Here is a 17371-nt window from a genome sequence, read left to right on the forward strand (position 1 = left end):
AAGGGACACCCCGACCGTCCACAGGCCACCTTTAATAATGACAGCATTAAAAGCGCAGCCCGTGAGACCTGCCTACAACGTCTGACCTCTGGACAAGCTCTGTGTGGCCACAGCACCCTGGGCTTCCGCACAACCCCCCCAAGCCATCCTCTGCACTTAGCCTCCAGACCCAGGGGACATGTCCTGCCAGGGCTGCCCACACCCCACAGCCCTCATTCCGGGGTGCAACCCGGCTGCTCCCGATGCGGGGACGTCCGCAGATCCACACGCGCCCAGGGCCCCGTTTCCGGGTGGAAACGAGCTGCTCTGGCACCAAGGGCCTGGCTCTTTGTAGACGAGGATCAGCAAGGGAGTGTTACACTGCAGGACAGGACAGCGGCCAACAGCACAAGCGAACGTGGCCGCCCTTGCCTGCCCATCCTCCCAGATGCAAGAACCAGCACCCAAGTGGCTCCACACTGGGCTGAGGGTCCGCAGCCTGGCCACACGACCGCTCAGAGCTCCCTGCCACCCCCTACAGCACCACTCCTCTCCACCCACAGCAACCGTCCCCACGTGGCCTCCCGAACGAGGGAGCTGAGCACCGAGAGGTTTTAAGCCACTTGCACCAGAAGTTGGGAAATACCTAAAATCCTTGGAATCTCCAAAGTGATGTCTTTTTGTATGCTAATGAGTTGATGGCTGGCCATACCCCCTGGGTAGCTTCCGGGTGGGGGCTGGTCACCAGAAAGACCAGGGCAGGATTAGAGGGCTGGGACTTCCAGCCCCACCCCCAACCTGCGGGGAGGGGAGGGGAGGAGGCTGAAGCTGAGCCGATCACCTCTGGCCCAGGGTTTAATCTATCCTGCCGCGTAATGAAGCCGCCATAAAGAACGTCAGGATGGGGGTCGCAGAGCTTCTCCACTGAGGGTTCTGCTTGGCAGGGAGATTGAGAACCCCTCGGAGAGCGCGCAATTACCATGCACCACCCCACTTATGGGCCTCGGCCATCGCCTGCAAGGGAGGTGTGCAGGGACACTGCACCCAAGTCAGCAGCAGCGAGGCCCATGCGGGTCCCACTTCTGGCTCTAGTCTCTAAACCCAGTGCTGTCCCCAGATGTGGCCCGACAGGCCCCCTCCCCAGCAGTCATGGAGATGCTGGTCCCCTGGCAAGTGCCGCAGAGAGGGCTCCCTGGTACGTGGGGACACCATGGGAGCCCTCCACAGCCCCACATGGAGGGGCTGCCACCACTGTGGCAAGGCCCACAGCTGCCACCACTTCCCCAGGGCACAGCAAGGGAATGCAGTGTCCTCACGGGGAGCCATAGAGCCCGCAGGAGCTCCTGCTGCACCGGATCTCTCCGTCTCAGCCTGGGGGCTGGCCCAGGCCCAGGGAGCCAGGAAGAACCGGAAATCGCCCAGTGCAGAACCCACAGAGGCAGAGCCCCGGCCTGGGGCAGCTCCCTGGGACGCCCCCCCCTTGCTGGGCCCCCCATGGTGCAGGCTGGGGTCTGAGCCCTCCCAAGGCGGTCTCAGCCTGCACAACAGGAGTCCCCGCCTGTGGGTCACAGGGCAGCACTGCAGGTCCCCACACAGGTGTTAGGACCAGGAGAACGTCCTACCACCCAGAACTCACCCCGGGCCCCAGAAGCGCACAGACACCGCAAGCTTACCTGGGGCTACAGTAAGCTTTATTGTTTTGTTTGCCCATCGCTGTCACTGCTGATTTTTATACCATAAAATAAATTACTTTTCTAATGACTATCCCCCTGGGAAGCTTGTTAGGACAGCAGCCACTGTGACTTGGCAGAGCCCAAACTCCGAGGCCCTCCTCTGGGCTAAAGGCCAGAAGAATCAATAGCAGAGACCCGGGTTTCATGGAGCAAGCATCGCAAGCCCAGGCTCCTTATAGGCAGTAGCACCGTGCACCCGTGTCACGGGGGCCACAACAAGGGGACAGCTCAGGGGCACAAGCCTAAGCAAATCCTTTCCCCCAAAGGAGCCCACAGTCATGCCCGAGCCCTCCCGAGGGCCGCGGCCATCAGCTGAGGAACACGGTTCTCCGGATGTGTCACTCCAAGGTAAGCCCTGAGCTCACTGGAGCAGAAAAACCGACGAGGCATCCGGAACAGGCTGGGCAGGCTGGGAGAGACGCCGAGTTCTGGTCTTAGGGTCAACGCTGCCTCCCCCAGAAACACCCACTCCTGCTTCCTGGGCCATAACACCCCCCCACCCCCCGTCCGAACACCCACCCGCCCTGTGACAGTGACAAAGTTCCGCAAAGCAACTTATTTTGCAGGTACCTTATAACCACGTCCACCACTCCCTACTCTCCTTCCCGGCACAAATGCGGAGTGGGCTGTCCCAGAGCGGAAAGCGATTTTAGAAACTTCCATTGCGACCCCTATTCACCATCAAGACAAGACAGAAGCCCAGAGCAAAACTGTCATCACTGTCACCTGCTGAAGGCGAAACGTGGCCCAGGCAGGGCTGTGAATCCAGGTCTCTCCCTCTTAGCACTGAGGACACCGGCACCGGGTGGGTCACTCTGGGGAGGGGCCGTACTGGGCACTGCAGGTGCTGAGCAGCGTCCCTGCCTCCACCCGCCCCATGCCAGGAGCCCCCCCAAATCCTGACAACCGCAATGTCCCAGGCACTGCCAAGGGTCTCTTAGGAGACAGAGCTGCCCCTGGGGTGCAAGCTGTCTCCCTAAGGGATTCTCACGTGGCAAATCAGCTACCTCACCCACCCTCGAAGCCGAGCCCTGCAGCACCGCCCCCACTTGGGCAGCAAGGACAGAGACTCGCAGCAGAGGTAGACCAAAGCCAGGCAGGCCAGGCCCTCGGGTGCCAGGCTGTGGCGGCCGACCCTCCCAGACATCCCACCGAGAGAACTGAAGCCCTTGGAAACCACCGGCAGCTGCAGGACGGTACTTCCAAGCTGCGTTCACACGCGAGTCCCGCCTGGGCGTGCCTATAGCCGCAGCAGCATCCCCGGCTCCTGCGTCCCTCCCGACACGCCTCCTGCGCTCACCTGCGCTGCCCGCTGCCACGCCGCAAGGCACTGCCCAGGCCCGGCCCCAGGACCCCACAGCCCCCAGGGCTGGTTCACGGTCCAGTGGTCCTGTCAGGGACGAGAGGCCGTGGGTAAGGGTCTGCAGGGGCGACGGCCCAGGACCACCTGCCGGGCTGGCTTGGCCACAGCGTCCCAAGCTCAGGATCTTCTGCTTGTTCCCACTTCCCCAAGGCAGCCCCAGACACCAGGCCCCTCATCACAAGTGTCCCCCCCAGAGGCTGACCCTCCTGACCCCTCTGAGCGCTGCCTTAGCTCCCAGCACTTCCTTCCACGAAGGCCTCAGCCACCAGGCCACCCGGCCACCCAGCCACCCAGGCCCCAAGGGTTCTCCCTCCCTCTCACCTCTGCACCCACCGGGGACCCTGGTCCACTAAGCAGCAAGTCCCGCCATCTAGAGCACCCCAGGGACAGCAGCCTTCCAACGGCAGGCCGGTGGGGCCAGCTCTAAGGTGAGATACACACTGGACACCCGAGACTTACGACCAACAAAAAAGGAGGTAAAATACCTTATTAGTGGCCGGGCGCTGTGGCTCACGCCTGTAATCCTAGCTCTTGGGAGGCCGAGGCGGGCGGATTGCTCAAGGTCAGGAGTTCAAAACCAGCCTGAGCAAGAGCGAGACCCCGTCTCTACTATAAACAGAAAGAAATTAATTGGCCAACTGATATATATATTAAAAAAATTAGCCAGGCATAGTGGCGCATGCCTGTAGTCCCAGCTACTCGGGAGGCTGAGGCAGAAGGATCACTCGAGCCCAGGAGTTTGAGGTTGCTGTGAGCTAGGCTGACGCCACGGCACTCACTCTAGCCTGGACAACAAAGTAAGACTCTGTCACAAAAAAAAAAAAAAAAAAAAATACCTTATTAGTAATTCTTATAATGATGATATGCTGAAATGATGAAACTAGGAGTACACTAGGTTCAATACAATATGCTATTAAAATTAATTTCATCTCGTTTTATTTTTGAGCATGGCAACTAGAAAATTCAGAATTCCACGTGGGGTGCTCTGCGCCTTCCCGGGTGGCGCTGCCTGAGGAAACACATCGCTCCGCACCTCGCCCAGGTCTCCTCCTGCGGGTGCTGCGGTTTCGGCCTCTGCTCCTATGCTCGTGCGGGGCCGACCTTTGGCTGTGGCGTGAGGGAGGGTCCCCTCCGCCGCTGGACACGTGGTCAGCGTTCAGGTGCGTGCCCCTGTGGCGTCTCCCCCAGTGCATCGGCAGCTCCCATGGCATTCCTGGGATACCTCGGGTCACCCGTGTCCTTGCTGGGGGTGCAGGTCACGCCCCCATGCACATCACTGTGCGCACGCGGAAAACTCCCTCGAAGCGGGCGGGGTCATGGAGCCACAGTTGTGCCACTCCCCCCAGCGCCCCCCCACGTCACCTGGCGTGCCGACTGCACTCTCCCTGGAGGACAGGGCCACCCGTTCGCACCTTTATCCACCTGGCAGGGACCTGTGAGCAGGGGCTGCAACCCACCAGCAAGACCCCGCTGGCTGGCCGGCAGGCTCCCTGCGCACACTCAGAACCTGGTCGCTGCCTCCTAAGAGAAGGCTCGCCACCTGTCGGCTGGGGACAGGAAAGGGAAGTGGCCCAGCGGCAGCTTGCTTTCAAACCTGCAGGCCAGACGGGCAGCAGGGGCTCTGGGAAAGAAAGGTGGCCATGGGTCTCGTCACAAGCCCCGGCAGCTCTCAGACACCAGCAAAGGGAGGGACAGGGAGGGACAGGACAGCCCTGGGGGGTCCTGGCCGAGGGGCACCCAGGGTCCGGCCCAGCAGGAGGTGACCTTCAGGGCACAGGAGACGGACAGGTCAGAGCTGTGGGCAGCCAGGGCCGTGCTGCTCTAGGGAGCAGAGACGTGGAGGTCCGGCCGCCTGCACGGAGGGTCCCTGCAATGGACCCACTGGCCGAGGCTGGGTGAGGACGCCCGTGCGGGGCCCTGCCCAGCTCAGGCTAGAGGAGGGCGAGGCACCGAGAGACGAGGGCTGTGACCTAGATGCACCACGATCTCCAGGGAGTCCAGGCCCTGCGCGCAAGGCAGGCTGAGCACCCCCCAGGGGAGCTGGGGTGCTGTGCCTGGAAGCCCACCCTCACCCAGGCCACCTCCCCACCCCAACCCCGCCTCGCAGGCCGACAAAGGGGTTCTGCACTGTCTAGTGCCCCAGGGACTGGCTGGGCAGGCGGTCTGCACGCGGCAGCGCTGTTGTCCTGGAACTCCGCAAGCGTGTGGGGAAAAGACGGGGCCGGAAAAACTGGAAACAACCCAAATGCTCCTCGACAGATGAACAGACAACACACGCGGGAACGTCACTTGGCCAGGAAAAGGGATGAGGCTCTGACACAGGCCACAGCGTGGCAGGACCTTGAGGACATCATGCTCAGTGAGAGACGCCAGACATGGAAGGACAGTGCGTGACTCGGTTTATATGAAACGTCCAGAACAGGCAGATCCACAGAGACGGGATGTGGATTCGTGGCTGCCAGGGCTGGGAGTAGGAGTAGGGGGTGGGGAGAAATGAGGGGAGACTGCTAATGGGGACCAGGTTGCTTTTGGGGATAAAAATGTTCTGGACTTTTATAGTGGTGACAGTCACACAATTCTGTGAATATACTTAAAACCACTGAATTATATATTTGAAAGGATGTATTTATAGTGTATGAATTATATCTGAATAAGAAATATATTTAAAAAGAGACAGGGCAAGATCACTTTAAGGGGGGCTGTCCTAGAAAACTCAGGACCAGGCCGGCACACCGCAGCCTGCACACCAGCCTGGTCACCGGTGAGGTGCACTCCCTGGTGACATGAACAACTCTAGACTCGCCAACTAGACCCTTGAGGGCAGGGCTGCCACAGGTTTCGGCATGACAGGCGGACTCCACCCTGGCTCCCGCCCTCCACCTGGGTTTCCCAGGCCACGGCACCCCATCCCTCTCCCTCCCTCTGGCCACCAGCTCATGGACACCCACAAGCATCACCTGTGACAGTCACCCACGAGGGACAAGGCTTGGCTTCAGTGGCGACTGCTCCGCAAGCCTCCCTGCCCCGAGCTTCCCGGGTTTGCGGTCGACCCATCCCGCCTGTGTTTCTCCATCTCCCACCGGGGACCATGAGCCCCTGTGGGCAGGAGACACTGGTCACCCGGCCACCCCAAGCCCCTGGCTGGGCACACACAAGCTTGACAACTGTCACGCTAAGCTGGACGAATGCAAACACTCAAAGGGACCCAGAGCATGGCGAGTCACTGTGGCCACTCTGCCGGAGCGACCAGTGGCCCGCCACTGACCACGCCCACTGGCTGGGCCCGCCCCTCCCCCTCCCACAGGGCGGGGCAGGGAGGTGCCCAGGAGCCATGTCCCCTGACTGGCGAAGCTGCTCTCAGCTCTCTGGCTTAGAAACAGGCTGGGCTCTGCCTGTGGCGCAAGCAGGGGGCCCCTGGCTGGAGGGGCCAAGAAAATTCCACGGCTTCCACCAACTCCAGCCCTGAGGCGCAGTGAAACGAGAGGGGTGTCAGCAGAACTGGCTTCCTCCGTCACTCCCTACCGTCCCTGGGAGCAGCAGCTGGAGTCGAGCAGGGACCCAGCAGCTCCCATTCCAAGGGCTTCACTCACACGCCAGCGACAGCCACCCTCTGTCCCGACGCACGATGAGATAACTAGGTCCCTGCAGCCACCCGACCCTTTCTGTCGGAGGACACTCTGGAAGAGAGAGCACGCAGACGCCACGGGAAGCTGCAGCCAGTGCAGCCGAAGGGGACGCCGGCAAAGCGTCACGGCCCTCCAGGTCCGGCAGCCTGGCCAGGGTCCTGCATCCCGGGAGCCCAGGCTGCCGTCCCCTCACTCGAGGGCGCCCAGCTGGCGTGTCCAGGGCTGTCCTGAGTGGAGGCCGCTGCCCCTTCCCCGACAGGCTGCCCGCTCCCTCCCACTGGGGTCCAGGGTCCTCGGCGCCTGCTGGCAGCTTCCCATTGGCCTCAGGGTCAAAAGGGACCCATGGGACCCATCCTTGCACTTCTCACACACAGCTCGATTCCGAATCCACTTTACCCGAACCCTCTGTCCCCGCGCGCTCTCCCCCGAGACCAGCGCGCCGCACACACAACCAGGCTACCTCCGCCCCTGCCTGCCTGGAAAGTGCCACCACTGGGGTCCAACCACGAAGACAGAAGGGACGCCTGTGTTGGGGGACATCCCTCGTGCCACACCTACAGCGCACACTGCCACAGCCGGCCACAGGAGCTTGTCTGGAAAACGCAACTGCAAGTGCTTGCGCCGGCCAACGGGCCGGTCCTCGGCAGCCGCCTTGGGAGCCTTATTCTTTGTCCACTGAACAAACACAATCACAGCCAGAGTCACCGCGCACCCTGCGAAAGGCACCGCCGAAAGGCAAGGCCCGCCGGTGAAGACGGCTTAGCGCAAACTTGTCATCAGGCCCTCGCCTTTGCTGAGACCACTGAGGCGGGGAAGGAAAGGGAAAGGAAGGGAGGGAGGAAGACACAGACAAGCAGACGGAGACACAGCGACAAGCAAAAAAAAAAGACATTTTCAAAGCTAAGAAATTCTGTGCAGCCCGCTCCAGACTGTTGACTTCAATCAAGTACAGAACGCATGACCGAAATTCACGGTGCTCTCTTGACAAGTCAGACCGTTCCTGGGACAGGCCCAAATCCGAGACGCCAAAGACCTACTTGGCTCGGAAAACACGTGTCAGCCCGTCTTCCTTCCCAAAAGTCAGGGAGAAGAGAAAGACAAAGGAAATGGTGCCGGCACGCCCGCTGCGCCCCGCTGCCCCATGGCTGCGGCGGGAGCTCAGCCCCTCGCCCGCAAAGCTGCGCTTCCCCGCACACCTAAGCGAGTCCCCGTCCCAGGCGACAGGAGAAACCTCGCAAGGGGACGCCAGGGATGGAGGCTGGATCCAAGGAGGCTCAGATGCTTGCAAAACAAAAGAACTGGGAAATATTCCCTTTCTTTTAAACTCTCCTCTCCTGCCAGGTCCCGGCAAACTCCTGAGGTCAAGTATGCGCTGCTGACGCTTGGGGAGTTGTCGAATCCCCGGGCAAGAAAACGTTGGCCTCCCACACAGCCCAGCGTCCCCTGGTTCTCATCCGGGTTTTTCCTCCCTTAGCACGAGGCGCTTCTGGTAGCCGTCCCCGTCGCTGTCCCCGTGACAGCGTCTTACATCCCCTGCAGTTTTAATTACCCTTCAAACGACCCATGACCCATTTTTAAGTCTCGAGTATGACGACTCTAGCTGCTCTGAAGCAGGAGAGAGAGAAACTCATTCACTCAACCAGTGTCCCCTGAGCACCCCCTCCGCGCCAGGAGCTGCCCTCCGCGCGGGGCACGCGCAGCGACGTCGCTTCCGTGGCCTGGGGCTCGCGCCCTAGCACGGGCGTTGGCAAACCTTGGCCCACGATCCCGTCCTGCCCACTGCCAGGTTTTGCACAGCCTGCAATCTAAGGATGGTTCTGACATTTTTAAATGGTTAGATGAAAAAATATATATCAAAAAAAGAAAAATATTTCATGATGTGAGAATCGTATGAAATTCACATTTCTGCGCCCGGAACATGGGCACATGCGTGCATTTTGGTACCGTCCATGGGGGCTTCCTTGCTACAGTGGCCAAGCGGGGTGGTCAGGACAGAGACCTGGCCTAGAAAGCCGAAGACACTTACTCTCGGGCCGTTTGCAGAAAAAGACCCCCACACCCTATCTGCCCCTCCCCCTCGTTGGATGAGACAGATGACAAATACATAAGCAGATTAACGTGCACGTCTGACCGTGTCATGGCAAAGAAGAGCAAGCAGGATGGGAGGGAGGGTGGCTGGAAGGCCGCTCTGGGTCGGAACCCACCGAGAAGAAAGAGAAGCCATCAGGCAGGGGCAGCAAGTGCAAAGGTCCTGGGGCAGAGAGAGCAGGCGGGTGAGGTGGCTACAGCCGGGACGAGGGGCAGGGAAGGAAGACAGGACAGGTCCACAGAGGACGAAGCAAAGGAGGCCACAGGAAGGGGACTGGAGTATTTTCCAAGGGCAACAGGAAGCCACTAGAAAGTGCTGAGCAGGGGAGGACCATGTTTTGGTAGGGTTTTTTTTTCCTCCTGTGGCTACTTAATTCTTTAAAATAGACTCTAGTTTTTAGAGCAGTTTAGGTTTACAGCCAAACCAAGCAGGAGGCAGAGATTTCCCACACACCCCCACCCCACTGGGAAGGTCGTTTTTAAAAGCTCCTGGAGGGAGCGACAGTGAAAACTCACAGAGTCGCTGGGACACCTCATCTAACCAAGAGGGCGTCCCAGAACACGCCTAGGCAGGAGGGGGCAGACTAGAAAATCAATCCGTCCGAAAAAAATCAATTCACCGATCCGCTCGGGTCTTAGCATGTGAGGTGCTACAAACCTTTCTTTTCTAATATAGTAGTTAAGTGCGTGCTAGCGTGTATTAGTGGAAGGAGCTGCAGCTGGCATATTAACATCCCACGGCTTCTGGGACGAGATTGCTCAGGAAGAAGCCAAGATCAAAGAAGTGAGTCATCCTGAAGTGGATTGAAAGAAAACTGCTCAGCACACTGACAGATCCAGGGTACGGTGAGCGGGAGGGTGTGGAGGTGCCACCTCCGGGCAGCCACGGGGCAGGGACCTGCAGGGACTCAGAGGCCAGAGAGCAGCCTAGGAGACCCCACATGACGCCTGGCTGTCCCTAAGCAGGGTGGCAGGAGTGCGTGGGCGATTTGCTGTGGGCAGCTCCTCCCCTCCCAGCTGAGAAGGGCAGCAGGACAGTCACCAAGGACCTGGACAGCCAGGCTGAGGACACAGTTGGACAGGACAGGACAGTTCACAAACACGAGCCACTCACGATTAAGGGGGGAGGAAGGAGACAAAGGGAACTGAGAACACGAGGCACACTGGGGTCGCCGCAAAAGACCGCTGCTGCAGGGCTGAAGGCCAAGTCCGAGGCAGTGACCACGCTCCCCAGGGGACACTGGGCAATACCTGGGGACATTTCAGGTTGTCATGGCTGGGGGGGCACTGCTGGCAGCTGGTAGGTGAGGCCCAGGATGCTGCTCAGCGCCCCACGGTGCTATGGGGAGTGATCGAGCCCAGAACGTGGACGGGGGAGGCTGGAGACCTGCGCAGGCGCAGACACGCACCACAGCGTAACAGATCAGCTCTGCGCCCAGAGCCACCCTTTCATCCTCACAGACACTTGGGAGGGAGGTGTTCTCTTTATACCCATTTTACAGATGAGAACAGTGAGGCCCAGAGAGGTGAAGTGACCCGCCTTAGAGGAGGGACCTGAACTCAGTTCTCTCCGATTCCGAAGCCTGATCAGAGCGAGGAATGGAGGACAAACCCAGGGGAGCTGCCAAGGACACCAGGCCAGCACGAAGCCCGGGTTCAGCCTGTCCTCTCCTGCCCGGTGTCCTATCCTGGAGCAGAGGCCCCTGGGGTAGGACGGGGGACAGCTGTGGTGTCTGAGGGGCCCACCAGTCTGCCGTGTGGCAGGTCCCTGGAGCCCAGCCAGGAGCCCAGGGCAAGGTGTCGTGAGGGCAGCCAGTCTGCCACAGCAGGGGCGGGTGCGGGCTGGCAGAGCCCACAGTTCACCTGCTCTCCATGCCGCACCCAGTGGGCCTGGGAAGGTTTAGTGTCCCCCACCCAGCTTTGTTCCTGAGCAAGTGACTACCCCAAGGTCACGCCTTGCTTCCAAACCCAGGAAAGAAAGCCACTCAGACACGGTGCTGCGGCTACACCTCAGACCCCGTCACCACTGCATCCGGCTGGCCAGGGCCTCTGGCCATTACACACAAAGCCATTACAGCTGCGACCGTACCCTGGGGCGCCCATCTCGCCCTTTACCCCACTAAACCCCAACCCCTGAGCTAGGGACTCCTCAGGACACATGGAGGGCAGATGAGCTCCCTGGGGCTGAGGACCCCAGGGCTGAGACAGGAAAGGGGACAGGCACAGGACCAAGGGGGGGAGGGCACGGTTCGGGCAGGAAACCAGCAGAGGTGGCAGACAAGTTAGGAATCCAAGTACAGGCGGAGGGGTCAGGGTGGGAGGGGGGCACAGAGGATGACCCCTGACTGCCCCTGAGGGCTCCTGCAGGATGGGACAGGGACAGAAAACAGGGCAGGAGGCTAAGGGTCTTTCCCAGGAGACAAAAGTGCAACAAAGGCAGGGCGGGCTGCTGCACAGTGGGAACCTCCTCAGCTCCAGTCGCTAACTCTCTTTAACAGCCCCCTCCCCAAAGAGAAAAGGGCCAGAAAATGCGAAAAATTCATCTGTTACTAAAACTTGTACATATTTCAAGTCTCAGCAACTACACTCGCGCACAATCCAGTGCATACTTCCACACAAAACACCCCAACAAGTTGCACACAAACACCCATTTGTGCAACCAAGTCTCCCCCACCCCCTTCCCTCTCCAGTGGTGGCCTCCTCCGAGCCAGGACGCTCTGACCATCCCGTGTCCCCCGCACAGAGGGGGAGCACCAAGATCGGCCGAGTGTCCAGTGAGACACGGGCAGAGAGGGCTGGCGAGTTTGGGAAATCCTTGACACAAATAATCACAAGTTGACTCCACCACGTTACGCTCCGTCCTTCAGGGGTTCAGAAAAGAAACTGCCAAGGGCAGAGAGGCTGCCCACCGCGTTTGCACGGGTGGCAAGAAAAGGCTGGCCCAGCCTGTCGACAAACCCTCCCAATGGCTCGTAAGGAAACTATTATTTGAGAATTAGGGGAGTCATTAGCTCTTGCAAGGCCGTGATAAAAGCCCAGAGGAATCATCTAATGAGCCATGTTAGGGCTGGTGCAGTTTTTTAGGAGCTTCCTCCGGCGCAGGGACATTCCAATAAAGGGGCTGTCGCAGAGGGCTGGGGCAGAGTACGAAACCCTTGAATGCACCCGTTACCCCCGGACCCTAAGACAGTGCTGGCACGCGGGACGCAAAGGCACTAGCTGAATAAATGCCACTGACAGGAGCACATGGAAACAGACACTCTTTACATATCACAGGCTCGCCCGGCTCCACGGAGCTGAAACCACCTTCTCACTAGTTTCACAACTCAGGAAACAGTTCCCCAGGTGCCACTGAATTATTAAAACAAAAGCATCCTCCCCCAACCAAACAGATGGGACGCTCCAAAAAGCAGTCCACGCCTCCACCAACCCTCAAGGGGAGAAAACAAGTCTCCTATGAAGCCTTCCACAGTGCCCAGGTGGGCTCAGACCCCGCTCCGCCCGATGTCATCGCGACCTCCGAGCACAGACAAGACCCAGGCCCGGACAGATCCCGGGTCAAGTACATTTCAGAGCCAGTCCGTCCCCGCCCCCCACGGGGATGTCCACGGGGGACAGCAAAAGGGGTGGCCCGCGGAGCAACTCCTCAATCCGTTTCTACAGAGAGGGACTTCTTGGAGATGGCGATCTGGCTGAAAGGTGGGGGGCGGGGGGCGCGTCTCGAAGCTGCATAGCAAGCAGATAATTTTCTCTTAACCCAGATTGCATGCTTATTAGGGGGGCTCAGGGACAAGAGAGGGGGGCAAGTTTGGAAGCCACGATGGCACAGCCGGTTGACCGGGGAGGGGGCTAGGAGCCACGATGGGGATTTCGGGGGGCATCCCTGGGTGTCCACGCCGGGGGGCTTCCCTTCAGCCCCTCCGGTGCCCAAAGGGCCAGAAACGCAGGTGTTACCCAGGGCCTGGGGTCTTTTTTTTTTTTTTTTTTTTCCTTTTTTCTTTCCTGCCAGCTTTCTTTTTTTTTCTTTTTCCTTAAATTATTGTGAGGATTGCTTTGAATGATAAAAGAGCAGGGCCCCGGGCCACCCACGCAGCCGTCTTTTGTGCGGGGCCGGCCGGGGGCCGTCTGGGCCCAGCCCCCCGCGCGCCCCCGGCCCGGGAAGGGGCGCCCCCGCCCCTGGGCGCGCCCCGCCTTTGTCCGGCCCCGCCGCCCCAGCCCGCAAGCCCGCGGGCGCCCCCGGGCTGGGCGGTTAACGCCCCCAACCGCCTCTCTGGCCCGGACAAAGCGCGGCGGCCGGGCCCGAGCAGGCCGCGCCCGAGGCCTGGGCCTCGAGTCCCGGGCGCGCCCGCAGCCCTGAGCCGCGGCGCGGGGGCGGCCATGGCGGCGGCGGCGGGGTCCACGCTCCGACGCGGCCCGGCGGCCGGGCGGCCTCCCCGCGGGCTCACCTGAGGCGGCGCGCGCGGCCCGGTCCGGGAGCAGTGGCGCGCGCTCCCCCGCCCTCGGCGTCGCACCCCCAGGCCCCGCTCGGGCCGGGCCCCGCTCGGTCGCTGGCGGCCGAGCCCTCCGCGAGCGCTCCGGGGGGGGCTTATGAGGCCGCGCGCCAGCTCCGCCCCGGCTGCCATTGGCCGCAGAGCCCACGCCCGCGTACCCATTGGCCGCCGCTGACAGCTCCGCCCCTCCCCTCCGCAGGGCCCATCAACACCGCACGGCCAGCCCACCGCGCGTCGCGATTGGGCGGGCGCAAACGCCGGCCTCGCGTCCTCATTGGCCAACCCTCAGGGACACGCCGACGCCCACCCACGTGCCCGCTGACCGGCTCCGCTCTCATTGGTGAAGGCGAACGCCAGCCAAGGGTGCCACGACCAACCAAACGGCGGCTGGGCCTCCGATCGACAAGGGCGCCTCAGAGACCGCCCAACGACCGCACAGTGGGAAGTGGATATTGGCTTGAGGCCTCAGCCCGAGGCGCAGACTGGCTGGAGTGGGTGCCAATCACTGCCCGCACGCTCCGGGCCCCGCCCTGGTTATCAGGCGGCGAGTGAGTACGTGAAACCAGGCACAACATCAGCACCCGGCCGTGGACCCGAGGGCTGAAGGTTCGAGACCCGTGGCCGGGACTTGGGCGCAGGGTTCTCTAATTTGCAAAGTCCTCAGCAAAAGAACCGTGTGCTCCCAACACAATCCATTTGGCAAAGGAGGAGACCTGAGAACAAGAAACATGTAGGAAGAGGCGACAAGCGCTCCCGCACTCCACGCTGGTCCGTTTCCATCACAATCAATAAACCTTTGCAGAGGCAAGTTACGGTGCCCTCCCCGAGATCCCTAAAACATATGGAAACGGACGAGTTCGGCGCTTCCTGACCTGGGTTCAAAGCTCACCTCTACCCCACGCCTCACTGTGGATGGCCTCCAGCAGGGAACCGCGGCAAGCCACAGTTTCCCGTATGAAATGGATATGATGGTAGCGTCCACACAGCCTGTCTTGGGAATGTCGCAATATTTCTTCGGGATGAGTATGGGGTTTGACCCTGTGGCTTCACATTTAGAGTGACACCTTTAGTGTTTGCCATTAGCTGTGTCAGGACCCGTCAGGGCCGGGGGCACCTTCCCATAGGGCTGGCAGGAGTGTAAATCTGGCAATTTGACCTTTTCTAATGGCATTGTTAACGCATCTACTTTATAATCCAACAAGCAGGTCTTCCTGGAGGTTTTGAACCCTGAGAAAAGGTGTGGTGCTTACACTGTCCGAGAATGCCCACAGCAGGCACCCTCTGCAACTGTTTCTGATGTTTTGTTCTAAATGTCGATCAGTAGCCCATTGGATTAAATAAGTAATTTGTGGCTCCCAGTACTCTGGAATAATCACTATGTAGTAATTGAAAACACGGTAGATCTATATGTGCTGTCATGGAATAGCTCCTACACCAGTTGTTCAGCAAGTGGCAGAAGAGCCCAGAATTATACATGCAGTAACATACGTTACGGAAACACGCAGCAACCAATGTCATGGGGTTTCTAAGATTACATGTGTGAGTCAATGCCCAAAAGCCACCCCCAAAGTGACAAAGCTCTTTTCATCTTTGGGGAGAAGAGGGAAAATGAACGTTGGTAATAAGAGTCCAAGGGGAATTGAATCTGTTTTTGGGTGTTTGGAATTCTTATGGGACCATATTCATATATTCCTCTGGAGTTAAATAACTTTAAAAACAGGAAATAGTCACTTCCCTCAAGGAGTTCCTTAACCTGTGGGAAAGACAGAAATGGGATTTGATAATGGTAATACATTGTCAAAAGTGCAATCATGGGCTGATGCCTATTATCCCAGAACTTTGGGGGGCAGAGAAGGGAGCATCGCTTGAGGCCAGCCAGTTCAAAACCAGCCTTCACAACGAGACCTCATCCCTTCAAAAACTTTTTAAAAATAGCCAGGCTTGGTGTGCACCTCTAGTCCCAGCTACTCTGGAATCCAAGACAGAAGGATCACGTGAGCCCAGGAGTTCCAGGCTGCAGTGATCTACGATGCCTCCTATGAATGGCCACTATACTCCAGCCTGGACAACACAGAGACCCCAGCTCTAAAAATAAATAAAAACCGTGGGGAATTGTTCTAACGTTCCATTTCACTGCAAGCATATTTTCCTGGATACACGTGTGCTGTTTCACATTTTCACACATACACACAAGTTGTGCGTACACCAAAATCAGGGCTCACATCTGTTTGTTTACTAAGGTGCTAGACAAAGTGGCTACTTGGTAAAGGAATGGAAATGAATGGAAAAGAAAACCAGGCGCAAGAGTGTGTACAGTGCTGTAATAATTTTGTCAAGTTTATATGTGAAACAAATATATGAAGATAAATACACACACACACACCCTGGATTTGCCATATCCCCAGGTAAGCCACTTAACCATTCTGTGCCTCAACTGCAAAATGGATATGGGTCAAAACTATCAGAGGGTTGACCGGGTGTGGTAGCTCATGCCTGTCATCCCAGCATTCTGGGAGGACCAGGCAGGAGGATTACTTGAGGCCAGGAATTCAAGACCAGACTGAGCAGGAGGAAGACCCCGTTTCTATTAAAAATAGAAAAAAAATTAGCCAGGCATGGTGGTTTGTTCCTGTAGTCCCAGCTACTCCGGAGGCTGAGGCAGGAGGATCACTTGAGCCCAGGAGTTGGAGGCTGCAGTAAGCTGAGATCGTGCCATTGCACTCCAGCCTGGGCGATAGAGGAAGACCCTGTCTCCAAAAAAACCAAACAGAAGAAAAAATGAAAAGAAAACCCCGGTCCCTTTATCCATCACCCCCTGCTTGCCCTGCCCCTGATGGTCACTCATGTAACTCCTATCTCCAGATGTCTGTTGGGTATTATGCATTAATAGAAACATACAGGATCTTCTGTGACTTGTTTCACTTAGCATAAGGTTTTCAGGGACACAGGACATCATCTGGACCCAAAAGTTAAAGTTAAATCAGATCTGCCTCTGTGGTTACTTAACCATCAATAAAACGTGGCGGCAGCAGGTTGACACGAATAACCCCATCTTCGGGATTCAACACCGTTACACTCACAGATTTTGTCACCTTACCTCACCTCTGGCTTCTGACCTCTGCCCAAAATAGCCTTTCTGGTGATCACCTCTTGAAGCCCAGGTGTGCACAAACAGCAACAGGTCCACATTCAGAGGCCACCCCTCTGGGGCTAAGTGACTTCTTAGTTGATGACTCTGGCTGGTGACACCCATGCAAGGCAGAGCTGGTCTCCTAGTGGGAGCCCCTCACCACCTGGTTCCTCAACTGTCCACGGGGGCAGTACCTGCCCATCCTGGTGAGAAAGTGACCCAGGTTCCATGCTAGAAGGAATGATGGCATGATACGTGCTGGTCTGTCTACCCCTCTGCAATGCTATTATCTGTCCTACCCTGGAATTAAAGGAAAAAGGCAGCCAGAATTTTTAGGGGACAACAGAATGGTCCTGAGTGCAAGTTTCTTACTCATGCAGTATGAACAGGTCAAATGTCTGTGGCTTTCTTTTTACTGGGTTCCACCGAGGAAACCCAGGAGTTATTCTTCCTAAGAGCTGATGGGTTTAGCTCTAGACGTCACACACCCCATTCTGTATAAACTGACTGTGCAGCCCAATGCTGTAGTCACTGCCCACATGATTGCAGAATGTTCTACTGGACTGCTATAGGAGCAGGGGCTAGAAAGCCTTGCCTATAAAGGGCCAGACAGTAAGTATCTCCAGCTTTGTGGACCAGATGGTTTCTCCTTTATCTACTCAGTTCTGCTGGTCGGGTGTCTGTGTCAATAAAACTTTATTAAAAACAGGAAGTGGCCTGGCTTTGCCCCACACCCTTTGCTGACCCTTGCTCAAGACTACAAAAGAAACAATCCAACACCTCCCGAGCTGCAGTTATAACCTCTGCACATCACTATGATCCTGTGGGCCTTAGTTTTCCCATCTATAAAGTGGGGGTGATGTTACCTGCCTAGCATTTGTCCCCCATTTTGTGAAAACAGGTACATTAGTGCCCAGAGAGCTCCAAAGCTGTTTGCAAACAGGAACACACAATCAAATATA

General features: G+C 58.1%; 1 protein-coding gene across 1 annotated transcript in view; it reads right to left on the bottom strand.

Annotated features, from left to right (window-relative positions):
* Positions 1–13350, bottom strand: part of KDM4B (lysine demethylase 4B) — a 124913-nt gene extending 111563 nt beyond the window's left edge. The window contains 1 exon segment of the mRNA XM_075998249.1: positions 13235–13350. The gene's annotated coding sequence lies outside the window, so the exon portion shown is untranslated.
* Between the last annotated feature and the right edge of the window lie 4021 nt (positions 13351–17371).

Source organism: Microcebus murinus, chromosome 27, assembly GCF_040939455.1.
Source record: "Microcebus murinus isolate Inina chromosome 27, M.murinus_Inina_mat1.0, whole genome shotgun sequence".
NCBI classification, from domain to species: domain Eukaryota; kingdom Metazoa; phylum Chordata; class Mammalia; order Primates; family Cheirogaleidae; genus Microcebus; species Microcebus murinus.